This window comes from Saccopteryx bilineata, chromosome 8 (genome assembly GCF_036850765.1).
Source record: "Saccopteryx bilineata isolate mSacBil1 chromosome 8, mSacBil1_pri_phased_curated, whole genome shotgun sequence".
NCBI classification, from domain to species: Eukaryota; Metazoa; Chordata; class Mammalia; order Chiroptera; family Emballonuridae; genus Saccopteryx; species Saccopteryx bilineata.
Window position 1 is genome coordinate 99,375,822 of NC_089497.1, and position 13,576 is coordinate 99,389,397.

Here is a 13,576-nt window from a genome sequence, read left to right on the forward strand (position 1 = left end):
AATTACACTAAATGTAAATGGATTAAACTTACCAATAAAAAGACACAGAGTAGCAGAATGGATTAAAAAAGAAAATCCAACTATATGCTGCCTACAAGAAACACATCTAAGCAACAAGGTTAAAAACAAATTCAAAGTGAAAGGCTGGAAAACAATACTCCAAGCAAACAACACCCAAAAAAAAGCAGGCGTAGCAATACTCATATCTAATAATGCTGACTACAAGACAGAAAAAGTACTCAGAGACAAAAATGGTCATTTCATAATGATTAAGGAGAAGTTGAATCAAGAAGACATAACAATCCTTAATATATATGCACCAAACCAAGGAGCACCAAAATATATAAGACAGCTACTTATTGACCTTAAAACAAAAACTAACAAAAATACAATCATACTTGGAGACCTCAATACACTGCTGACAGCTCTAGATCGGTCATCCAAACAGAGAATCAATAAAGATATAGTGGCCTTAAACGAAATACTAGAACACCTGGATATGATAGACATCTACAGGACACTTCATCCCAAAGCGACAGAGTATACATTTTTCTCTAGTGTACATGGAACATTCTCAAGAATTGACCATATGTTGGGCCACAAGACAATATCAGCAAATTTAGAAAAATTGAAATTGTACCAAGCATATTTTCTGATCATAAAGCCTTGAAACTAGAATTCAACTGCAAAAAAGAGGGAGAAAAACCCACAAAAATGTGGAAACTAAACAACATACTTCTAAAAAATGAATGGGTCAAAGAAGAAATAAGCGCAGAGTTCAAAAGATATATACAGACAAATGAAAATGAAAATACGACATATCAGAATCTCTGGGATGCAGCAAAAGCAGTAATAAGAGGAAAGTTCATATCACTTCAGGCCTATATGAACAAACAAGAGAGAGCCGAAGTAAACCACTTAACTTCACACCTTAAGGAACTAGAAAAAGAAGAACAAAGAGAACCCAAAACCAGCCGAAGAAAGGAGATAATAAAAATCAGAGCAGAAATAAATGAAATAGAGAACAGAAAAACTATAGAAAAAATCAATAAAACAAGGAGCTGGTTCTTTGAAAAGATCAACAAAATTGACAAACCCTTGGCAAGACTCACCAAGGAAAAAAGACACAGGACTCAAATAAATAAAATCCAAAATGAAAGAGGAGAGATCACCACAGACATCATAGATATACAAAGAATTATTGTAGAATACTATGAAAAATTATATGCCACCAAATACAACAATCTAGAAGAAATGGATAAATTCCTAGAACAATACAACCTTCCTAGACTGAGTCATGAAAAGCAGAAAGCCTAAACAGACCAATCAGCAGGGAGGAAATAGAAAAAACTATTAAAAATCTCCCCAAAAATAAAAGTCCAGGCCCAGACGGTTATACTAGTGAATTCTATCAAACATTCAAAGAAGACTTGGTTCCTATTCTACTCAAAGTCTTCCAAAAAATTGAAGAAGAAGCAATACTTCCAAACACATTTTATGAGGCCAACATAACCCTCATACCAAAACCTGGCAAGGATGGCACAAAGAAAGAAAACTACAGACCAATATCTCTAATGAATACAGATGCTAAAATACTAAACAAAATACTGGCAAACCGAATACAACAACATATTAAAAAAATAATACATCATGATCAAGTGGGATTCATCCCAGAATCTCAAGGATGGTTCAACATACACAAAACGGTTAACGTAATACACCATATCAACAAAACAAAGAACAAAAACCACATGATCTTATCAATAGATGCAGAAAAGGCTTTTGATAAAATACAACACAATTTTATGTTTAAGACTCTCAACAAAATGGGTATAGAAGGAAAATATCTCAACATGATAAAGGCCATATATGATAAACCATCAGCCAACATCCTATTAAACGGCATAAAACTGAGGACTTTCTACCTTAAATCAGGAACAAGACAGGGTTGTCCACTCTCTCCACTCTTATTTAACGTGGTGCTAGAAGTTCTGGCCAGAGCAATCAGACAAGACAAAGAAATAAAAGGCATCCATATCGGAAAAGAAGAAGTAAAGCTATCACTTTTTGCTGATGATATGATCCTATACATCGAAAACCCGAAGGACTCCACAAAAAGATTATTAGAAACAATAAACCAATACAGTAAGGTCGCAGGATACAAAATTAACATACAAAAGTCCATAGCCTTTCTATATGCCAACAATGAAATATTAGAAAACAAACTCAAAAAAATAATCCCCTTCACGATTGCAACAAAAAAAAATAAAATACCTAGGAATAAACATAACAAAGAACGTAAAGGACCTATATAATGAAAATTACAAAGCATTGTTAAGGGAAATCGAAAAAGATACAATGAGATAGAAAAATATTCCTTGTTCTTGGATAGGAAGAATAAATATAATCAAAATGGCCATATTACCCAAAGCAATATACAAATTTAATGCAATTCCCATCAAAATCCCTATGAGATTTTTTAAAGAAATGGAACAAAAAATCATCAGATTTATATGGAACTATAAAAAACCCCGAATAGCCAAAACAATCCTAAGGAAAAAGAATGAAGCTGGGGGCATTACAATACCTGACTTTAAACTATATTATAGGGCCACGATAATCAAAACAGCATGGTATTGGCAGAAAAATAGACACTCAGACCAATGGAACAGAATAGAAAGCCCAGAAATAAAACCACATATATATGGTCAAATAATCTTTGATAAAGGGGCCAACAACACACAATGGAGAAAAGAAAGCCTCTTCAACAAATGGTGTTGGGAAAACTGGAAAGCCACATGCAAAAGAATGAAACTCGACTACAGCCTGTCCCCGTGTACTAAAATTAATTCAAAATGGATCAAAGACCTAAATATAAGACCTGAAACAATAAAGTACATAGAAGAAGACATAGGTACTAAAATCATGGACCTGGGTTTTAAGGAACATTTTATGAACTTGACTCCAATGGCAAGAGAAGTGAAGGCAAAGATAAATGAATGGGACTACATCAGAATAAAAAGTTTTTGCTCAGCAAGAGAAACTGATATCAAAATAAACAGACAGCCAACTATATGGGAACTGATATTTTCAAACGACAGCTCAGATAAGGGCCTAATATCCAAAATTTACAAAGAACTCATAAAACTCAACAACAAACAAACAAACAATCCAATAAAAAAATGGGAAGAGGACATGAACAGACACTTCTCCCAGGAAGAGATACAAATGGCCAACAGATATATGAAAAGATGCTCAGCTTCATTAGTTATTAGAGAAATGCAAATCAAAACTACAATGAGATACTACCTCACTCCTGTTAGATTAGCTATTATCAACAAGACGGGTAATAGCAAATGTTGGAGAGGCTGTGGAGAAAAAGGAACCCTCATTCACTGTTGGTGGGACTGTAAAGTAGTACAACCATTATGGAGGAAAGTATGGTGGTTCCTCAAAAAACTGCAAATAGAACTACCTTATGACCCAGCAATCCCTCTACTGGGTATATACCCCAAAACCTCAGAAACATTGATACGTGGAGACACATGTAGCCCCATGTTCATTGCAGCACTGTTCACAGTGGCCAAGACATGGAAACAACCAAAAAGCCCTTCAATAGAAGACTGGATAAAGAAGATGTGGCACATATACACTATGGAATACTACTCAGCCATAAGAAATGATGACATCAGATCATTTACAGCAAAATGGTGGGATCTTGATAACATTATAAGGAGTGAAATAAGCAAATCAGAAAAAAACAAGAACTACATGATTCCATACATTGGTGGAACATAAAAATGAGACTAAGAGACATGGACAAGAGTGTGGTGGTTACCAAGGGTGGGGGGGGGAGGGAGGACATGGGAGGGAGGGAGGGAGAGAGTTAGGGGGAGGGGGAGGGGCACAGAGAACTAGATAGAGGGTGACGGAGGACAATCTGTCTTTGGGCGAGGCGTTTGCAAAATAATTTGATGACAAAATAACCTAGACATGTTTTCCTTGAATATATGTACCCTGATTTATTAATGTCATCCCATTACCATTAATAAAAATTTATTTAAAAAAAAAATCTGGTATCCATGGCAATTCTCTTTGTTTCTGTGGTCCTCGGTCATTTTAGAGTGAGCTTCATTGCTGAGCCATGTAGAGCACATGCCGGGCGTGCAGAGACGTCCCGGGCCGTGCGCTCTTCACCTGCTGTCCCCTAGGTGAGCTGCAGGCTTTAAGGAACTATGTGTCGGAGGAGAGGGCATTTCCTCTCTGCTACTTTGAAAATGTCCTTGTAGAAAAAAAAGTTTTCAGTGTCCAGTTGTATTGTTAGGGTAGTGTTTTACTGAAGCCTTCTGAGGTGGCAGAAAGTCACCTTTCCTCCATTGACTGCCACTCTGGGCAGCAGAGCATAGATTGTGGCCTCAGCCGCTGGGCACTGACTCCTGTGCACCGCTCTACTCTGCTACCCCCCTTAGACCGAAAGATAAATGCACTCTTTTTAACGTGCTTAGAATTTTCTTGGGCAGAGAGATCAACTAAATGAAAATCCCACATACAGGGGAGGAGGCAGGAGCCCTTCTGGGAGGGTTCTCTGTGGCCATGAATTTCCTCTCTAACGCAGTGGACTGGATGCTCATGTAGAGGATTGCTTGACTTCTGAGCAGGAGAAAGAGATAGAGGGTGCATTTCTCATTCAGAGCATGTAGTAAAAAATCCAGAGTTCAGCTGTTGGTAAAGTTTTTTTTTTCTTTCAGAGAATTTAAACTACCCATTTGGGGAGGAAAAAAGAAGAGTTGTTATAAATCCATGCTGGAAGAGGATCTTGTGCACACCGGAGTCTGAGGAACACTGAGCACCTAGAGAAAGAAGTGAAGGGTGTGTTTGTTTGCAGATGTTGAGACATTCAGGCTTTTCTTCACTAACTAACATCTTAGTGACGAGTGGTGGAGCATGAGGAGCCCAGCGGGTCTCAGCGGACTAGCTCCCGCAGTCCTAGCAGGGAACTGCTGTACAGCTGCTCTTTTCCAACATGCCTTTTCATCACCTGGATGCTCAACCAGCTCACTGAATGTCTTAGATAAAAACTTAAGATGCCTGACCAGGCAGTGACACAGTGGATAGAGTGCTGGACTGGGATGTAGAGGACCCAGGTTCAAAACGGCAAGGTCGTTGGCTTGAGCTCAGGGCTGCTGGCTTGAGCATGGGATCATAGACAGGAGCCCAAGGTCACGGGCTTAAGCAAGGGGTGATTCGCCCTGCTGGAGCTCCCCCCACCCCCAGTCAAGGCACATATGAGAACACAATCAATGAACAACTAAGGAGACTAAGGAACCACAATGAAGAATTGATGCTTCTCATTGCTCTCCCTTCCTGTCTGTCTGTCCCTATCTGTCCCTCTCTCTGTCTCTCTCTTCCTGTCTCTGTCAAAATAAAAAACTTAAAAAAATATTAATAACATACAAGCCTCTTTAGCTTTAGAATCTGTTAATAAACTTGTGATGATTAAATCAAATAGATTAATCTTCAGAGAGGTTTAAGAGAGGATGAAGGGTTAGGAGTTGAAGATTAAATGACATATTTCTGTGCTGTGCTAAGTGTAGATGGTAAATATTTGTCCCATAGTGTGCTTGTTCTTAGGAATGTCAGCTGTGATACTCAAATGTGTATTGTAGAATTATAAGGAAAAAACATAAGCAAGTGTGTGTCAATAAAACATAGGCACTGCTTATTGAACACCTACTGCTGAACACGTCCCATCCCAGCCTGGTGATTGCACGCAGTCCCCAGGTGGAGCAGTGAGCAGCTAGAGCTGACAGCTGTGTCTGCTTTAGTGTCTGAGGCAGCAGAGGGCCACGGTCACAGAATGCTTTTGAAAGACAAACTGGATGGGGCAGTGTCTGTGCATGCCTGTGTGTGTGCTTGTGTGAGTGCGTGTGTGTGTTTCTGTGTGTTCGAGCATGGTTGCCAGGGAAGATACTGGCTTTAGGGAACACCTTGGGGGTGACTGGTTGGTCTGTGATTTGGGACCAGACTTGGTGTTATTCATGGAAATGGATGGTATGCAGTAAACTGAAGAAGCATAAGGTAAAACAGGAGCCAGCAGGCCTAAGTGGCTTAGAGAGTAAGACTTTTAAAAGAGAGAGGAGGATCAGGACCCTGTTTGAACCCACGGGGTCTGTTTTTGTCAGAGTCATGATGAATCGGGCTGTGCAGCCGAGTGACCATAGTCACTGAGACCTGCCCGAGCCATGTGTGCTGATGGTGGGGGTGGACAGGGTCTGATTGCCACACGAGACACAGATAGCAAAGTGTCAGCAGCTGCCACCCCAGGCGGGGTCTACAGAGGCCATGTAGACACCCTTCCTTTGGGTCAGGACCAGTGGTCCTCAGTGAAGTCTTGACCAGTTTGTTTCTTGTGTCCTATTGGTCATACAAGTATGTTCTTGCCATGTAACCAACCCCACGGGGGGAGCCCTTCATGCCTTGACCAGGGTGCCACACAAGTAATGTCTTATTTCAGCAATAAGAAATGCTTGAATGAACCCTTGCAGCACAGGTGGTAATAATGGTCATTTGAGATATTCGTGCAAGTTGTGTCATTAGAGTAATACAGATGTCACAAGCCTTTTCTGTGTCCATGCATTTGAATAAACTACTGTTAAGTCATGTTTGCGGGCATGGCCATTTTGTAGGTAATCTTGGAATGACTAATAATTGGGTTATATCACGTCCCTTCAAAATTAACGTGTACCTCTAGCTCTAAACTTACTATGTTTAGCCTTTATTGACAGATTTCAAAAACCAAGTTCTTAGACCGTGTAAGAGAAGGCATAGCACAGGGGGGCCTCTGGCTGACTGAGAGAGGAGGATGTGCTGTGTGCTCTGGACCCTGCTCTGAGGTTCTAATTGTGTCTTTCCCTTTTCTTCTCCCTCCCCCAGATGAGACAGCTCCTAAGGAGATCAGCAGGGTAAGTGCTGTGGACACAGTCTCTGCCACCACCATGGGGGACATGAATCCTCCTGTGTGCTCCCGCAGGGCTCTGACATGTCACAGTATTGGGACTAGTGACAGAGCTGAGTGCCCCCTCCCCGTGTCGCTCGCTATACGGGGCCTGGGCAGGAGGGGAGGTTGCTCTCTGAGGGCCTCTGGCTGAGAGCAGTGGAGGAGGTGCTTGTCTGGCCTGTGGAGGGGATTCTTAGTCAGCTGCCGACTGAGGCAGCTTTGACAGTGCACATGGAGACTGGGTTTAGCCTCTGGTGACAAACTGTAAGTTAGGCAGTACCAAGACAGCATTGGCACATGACCACTGTCACCTAGCCTGCGTGGCAGAAGCCACCTCACCACTGTCCAGCACTCTGGGATAGTGTCACATGTGACCTGGCTAGTCCCTGCCTCTGCATCCCTGCGCCTTCTCTTTAGGAGAACAGCGGTGACTAATGTAGCAAGGACATGGTGTTCCTCAGTCCTTCTAGAACTGTTAAGTAAATTGTTCTCATGTCCGAGAGAAATATTTGGTGTTTAAGAGACTTAATAAACTTAAAAGCTCATGGGCACGAGTCCTGAAAGCATTTATTGATAACATACAGTTTTAATACTATAACAGGATAATGAGTTACATATGCAGAGTAAGTTTATTATGTATCCTGTACACAGACACAGATATTAAATGTGGATTAAATATGGAAAATGATCAGTCTGACTTGTATCTGATGCAGCCTTCTATAACAGATCACTCACTCTTTGTCCTAAACCGTAACCTGAAGTGCTTTAGTATCACCATGTATGTGGATACTTTCCTTTATTATGGATTATCTGAAGGAAGGACTCTCTAAAATGACCGGGGTCTTCTGTCCTGGCAGACTCTGAATGTTCCTGCATGTCTCAGGGTTTCCTTGGGCACCTTCTGGTGAGCTTCACATCGACAGAGCTCCTTCACGTTAGAAAGTCCCCACGTGCAAGTGCTTCAGGGTGTTTCAAGGGGCAGAGGCATCAGATGGGAATGTTTGCAGCTTCTGTGAGCAGCAGAGAGTAAAGAGCGATGCTTGAGGATGAAAATGGACTTGGACAGAGTCCTGAGGCCCCGCGTGCTGATGTCAGGCACTCTGCTATCTCAGGTGTCTGAGGAGCCCGTGTGTGACGACAAAGCTGAGAGCTCTTTGCGACACCTCGCCTCTGCCTGTGTGCCAACCATGTTCACCACTTGCTGGAGCTGTCCCTTCACCTTCAGTGTCCCGACATATAAAGACTTGGTGCCACAGAGTCATAACTGACTCTGCTCTTCAGCACACTCCTTAAGTATAAGCCGGCTTCTATTTGGGTCGAACAGTTGTTTAGACAAAGAGCCCAGTTTTTACTAAAGACATTTCTGTGTGTTTTAGTTTTGCACAGTGTTGCCCCAACACATCGGGGACCGGTTAGTGACATGGCCATATGCTCTTGCTGTGACAGCACCTCCTTCCCTGCTCTCCACAGGGTCATGACAGGCCGTGACAGGATGGTGCACATGAGTTTCCTTTGCGGTTGTTTTGTGAGGCTCTTGCATTTTGTGCCGTATTTGGAGAAAGTGCATCTCTGGTTGAGAAACACTAAATCAATGTACTGAAAACCTTGGATAGTATCAGTTGCCTGGATTTTTTAATTTTTTTTCTGAACTTACCCCATATCTTGATCAATGCTTATTTGACTACTCAGAATTTGTTTTATAAAACAGTATGCCATTGTTTTAAGTTGGAATTAAGATCTAGAGGTGGTGAGTGCAACTTTTTCAGTTCTGTTTGAGCACATTTGTTGTTAGCAGCATGTGCTATGGGAGGCTGAGCATCACAGCCCTGGGCACTCGGGGCTTCTGTGACATCCTGCTCACAAAAGTTCCTCTCCTTAATTGTCATGTGTTAGTATTGATCTCACTTTTTTTTTGTGCCAACTCTTAAGAGGCTGTGCCCCTCCCCCATGAGAGTGCTCTTTGAACAGAGAGGCCTGTGTCCATCTTTTGGAGCGAACAGGCCCACTTGTGATGTGTGTCTCCCTGTTTGGCTGCCCGGGATCTGGCAGATGTGTACCGTGTTAAGTGTGTCACAGTGCATTTCAGAAGGTGGCACCTCTGACCTGAATTTACAGGATGCTGTGTCCTGGGACCAGCGAGAGGAGGTGGCAGAGAGCCCTTGGAAGCTCTGGATCTGGAATACAGTTTTAAGGGAAAATTAGCTTTTTAAAGAAACTATAGGACGTTTCTAGTTCTTGATTTCTTAGTAAACTAAGCTAGCTTTTTACCCAAAGTCGAGTCAGATCTCTAAGCTGACCCCCATCCTTTTATCCCCCTTCTTTCTTCATTCCCTCCTTTCTTCCTTCTCTCTCTCTCTCTCTCTCTCTCTCTCTCTCTCTCTCTCTCTCTTCCACCTCCTGACACTCTGTTCACAGATGTTGAGCATTTGTGTTCTACGAGCTGGACATATGCTGCTCAGCAGTGTAGGGCTCTGGCTCTCATACTGTGGAAGTGACTGTGAAAATCATGTGTCTGTGTAGTGGTAGATATGGTGATGCATAGAGGACTAGAGGAGAATAAAGGGACAAGGAAGGAAGGTGGGCTGGGCATGGCCTTCCTGCTCATCTACATACCCAAGGTCGCAAGACAGGGTGCTAATGAGTTGGCCTTTGAGCAGAGGGTGTCTGAAGGGACTAGGGAGCCTCTAGAGGAGGAGCCAGAGGGTGAGGGGTATCGTGGGGTGGGGGGAACAGAGCTCACAGGGACATGGGGATGGGGGCAGGAGAAAGGCCTGTTGTCCTCCGCATGGGCTTTGGGTTGAATTCTGAGAGCTGGTCTTCTGTTCCTATTTGTAAACCATAACTGCATTTATAAAGACTCATTCACAGTGGCTCTTTTAACTTGAAGTTACTTCTTTATTTTGGTGCTTTCCCTTAATTTCAGTCTTTTTTAGGAAGTCACTGAGAATTTCTTGCTGTTAATGCTTTAATTTTTTAAGGGTGAAGAGCAGACACTTTGCTACCATTAATTTGGAGTAAATTCATCCTTGGACAGCATCTGAATTGAGCTTTCCCTGGCTGTACTGCTATAATCCTAACACCTTGTGTATTTTTGGTAGGCTTTTCTTCTTTTTATAATGTTGCAATACTTGTTGAGAAGTCATTTGCTGATCTCTCTTTTTTTAATGTTTATCCTGAAATGGTGTTAGGCTTGGTATTTGTAGTTAGAATTTCTTTGTCTCTGCTTACTATGAATGTAAATACTATTACAATTCTACTGTTAGATCCTAGGTTGGAGGGCTGGCGAGGGAGGGTCAACAGCACCACTTCAGTCTTGGGAATGGAGCACTGGGCTTTCCCACAGGGGATGTCCACCTCTGCGGATGCTCTGGTTTGATAGGAAGGAATTGCTCTCCTGGAATCCGAGTTCCATCTCCCTGTTTTCCTTGTAACCGGCTGGTCCAGAGGAGGACCTGTCCATGCAGGTTAGTGATTGGGTGCTGGTTCTGTCAGTCATCCTGCAGTTTCCCTGCTCTTACCACTCAGTGTATTTCTGCCACAGGGCCCCCCTGCTGGAGAGTGTGGGAGCCTCTGTGCGCATCAGATGAGATGGGGTCCTCTGCCATTGATTTCCCAGAGTATTCATCATTTACTTCAGCAACAGTGCCGTTTCTTGGGAAAAGAAATTTTAAGTAAGCCTTTAGGACTCTTCACTTTGGCTTAATTGGTATTCTGTTTGGTGAAGTTGGCCTTGAAATTTATGGCATATGGTGGCCAGAGTGGTCCATGTTCTCTGCGTTTTCTTCTTTGGCTGTTTATTAGAGTGAGGTGAGGCAAGGTCGTGGAATTCCAATTTCTGGTTTTCCTGGAAGAGCCGGTCTTCTGTTCATATTTGTATACTACTTATTGCTGTGTTTATAAAGACATTTCTGAATTATCTGCTTAACACCCATGTCCATGCATCTTACAGGTTCATTTTACGTTATGTGATAGTTCTAGTCAAGAAAGCCATCCCATCAGGAAGGCAGGAAAGTTTCAGTTAGGGCAGAAAAGTAACAGATTGTTTCTCTTGGAGGCCTTGGAAGTTACAGAGGAATTGCAGGGATTGGTAGTGAGCTCCAGGGCTAGAGGGAGGCTTTGGTAGAGAAGGGAGCAGCTGGGGGTTGGCCTGGTGGACAGATGCGCAGAGCTCGTGAGTGAGGTTCTGGAAAGGGCTGTCCATTCATTAACAGGCCTTGATCTCTCTGGCCAGTCAGTAATATCAGTAAGTAATATTTCCTTCTAGTTTTTCCTTTACATGAACGCATTTACATAGTTTTTATTTTTGCTTTTTGAATTGTACTATGCCGTAAGTATTTTTATGGTATTATGCTGTCCAATATTATCTTTGACTACAAATATCCCATTGGGTTCTCTCTGATGACTTTTACTTTCTCATTCTATGTGTGGAGTTTTAAATTGTTTCTGATTTTTCATAGGCTGATTATGTCTTTAGCAGTTTTTATCCTGTAAATGTTTCCTGAGGAAACATGTTGAGGCCTGAGGTCATGAGTCAAAGGACATGAGTATTTCATGGATTTTAATACACATTGTTAAATTGGATTATCAAATTACTGTTTCAGTTTAAGGTTTTATTTTAACCTAAATGACCAATGAAACATCTTCTATAAGAAGTCATATAACAAAGGCAGTGAAAGAACTTTGTGCAGTTAAAAACAAACAAACACAAACAAAAACAAAAACTCATAGAGGTGGAGAACAGCATGGTGGTCACCAGAGGGGAGGGGCATAAGGCAGTGAAGGGTAAAGGGGCTCAAATACATGGTGACAGGAGGAGAGTGACTGGGTGGTGGGCACATGATGCACTATACTGATTATGTATCATAGACATGTACACTTGAAACCTGTATGCTCTTAACCAAGTTTCCCCAATACATTTAATTAAAAAATAAAAAATGTTTTGAAAATACCAGTTCTTAACAATGTCATTAATATTCTATTGTAAATTTTTGATACTCAAGCCACAGAATTAGAGGTTCATAGAACTGTACTGAATTGGTCCCTTAGTAAGCTTTTTTCATTGTGTTGTTTTCATAAGAGCATCTTAGAGACACATGACTTGACATTTGTCCCCACCTGCTCCCTCTGCATGTCCCAGAACACTAGCACTCAGGAGTGACAGATCAGCTTATGATTTCTCATTTATATGTGCCATCTAAGAGTTAGTGGATGATGGTTTGAATAATCCACTATATAGATAATCCTTCAATATTTGAGAGTTAACATTACATTAATATGAGTAGCAATTATCATAAAACATTTTGATCTTGTGATACTTATGTAATCAAAGGAAACAGGGTGTAGTAACCCAACTGTGAGGTTAAAGATTAGAAATTGAAGCTTAAATGACAGCACAAATTAAAATCCTAGTTCATTGACGATCATAGCTAGTATTAAAAAGTTTAAAGAAAATCCATTTCAACCTTCATGTTACACAGTCGAGAAAACGAAAGCCCAGAGACATGGTTAAAGGAAACCTCATGATCAGTGCCCATGTCCCAGAATGTCTCTGGTTCTCACTTGTGTGTGACATTTCCTGTCCAATAGATGGTGAGCAGCTGGCCATCAGTCTGAGCACTGCACACAGCTGCATTAAAGGTCCTCTCTCTGTTAGTGCTGCGTGGTGAGCTGTTCCTCAGATTCCCCACCCCTTTCGCAGGTAGGGACCCGACAGTGTGGGAATCCTGCCAGGTTCTGAGGATGTGTTTTCCAGATGTGTCTGTAAAACTCTAGTTACCACAGGAGGCTGAGGACCTGCTGGGACCCTCACCACAGAGCTCTGCACAATGTCCAGCAGTCTCAGAAACACCCAACTCATAGCCTCAGGGACGGATGTGTCGTGGGACATGCCTAGGGGCTAGGTAAACAGGTCCTACTGAATAAATCCACTCTGCACTCCCACCTGGCTAAGACTGAATCATGTGCCTGGGACCTTGGGCGTTTCAGTGATGTTCAGTGTCAGCCACATCAGGACCAGATCTCAGCCAAGCTGACGGGCATAGAACACCCCACCAAAAAACTATTAGAAACAAACAAATATAGTAAAGTGGCAGGATGCAAAATCAATATACAAAAGTCCACTACTATCTGTATGCCAACAGTAGGACTTCAGAAAATGAATTTTAAAAATTCTTTTTACAATTGTAACAACAATAACAAAAATATCTAAGAATAAACTTAACAAAGGTTGTGAAGGACTTGTATACTGAAAACTACAAAATTATTAAATTGAGAAAGATACAATGAAATGTAAAAATAGTTCATGTTCATGGATTGGAAGAATTAATGTAGTTAAAATGTTCAATTACCCAAAGTAATGCACAAATTTAATGCAATCCCCATCAAAATTCCAAAGTAAATTTTAAAATAAATATAACAAAGAAAATTACCAGATTTGTATGGAATCACAGAAGAATCCAAATAGCCAAAGCAACCCTGAGGAAAAAGAATGAAGCCAGAGGTATCATACTATCTGACTTCAAATTATACTACAGAGCTATGATAATAAAAATATCATGGTATTGGCAGAAAAACAGACAT

At 41.6% G+C, this 13,576-nt stretch overlaps 1 protein-coding gene across 3 annotated transcripts in view; it reads left to right on the top strand.

The window, feature by feature from the left end:
• Positions 1-13,576, top strand: part of LOC136311921 (cAMP and cAMP-inhibited cGMP 3',5'-cyclic phosphodiesterase 10A-like) — a 44,408-nt gene that overhangs the window by 12,720 nt on the left and 18,112 nt on the right. For all 3 annotated transcript variants that reach the window (XR_010726849.1, XR_010726850.1, XM_066241247.1), the window contains exon 3: positions 6,934-6,962. The gene's annotated coding sequence lies outside the window, so the exon portion shown is untranslated. The remainder of the gene's footprint in view (positions 1-6,933; positions 6,963-13,576) is intronic.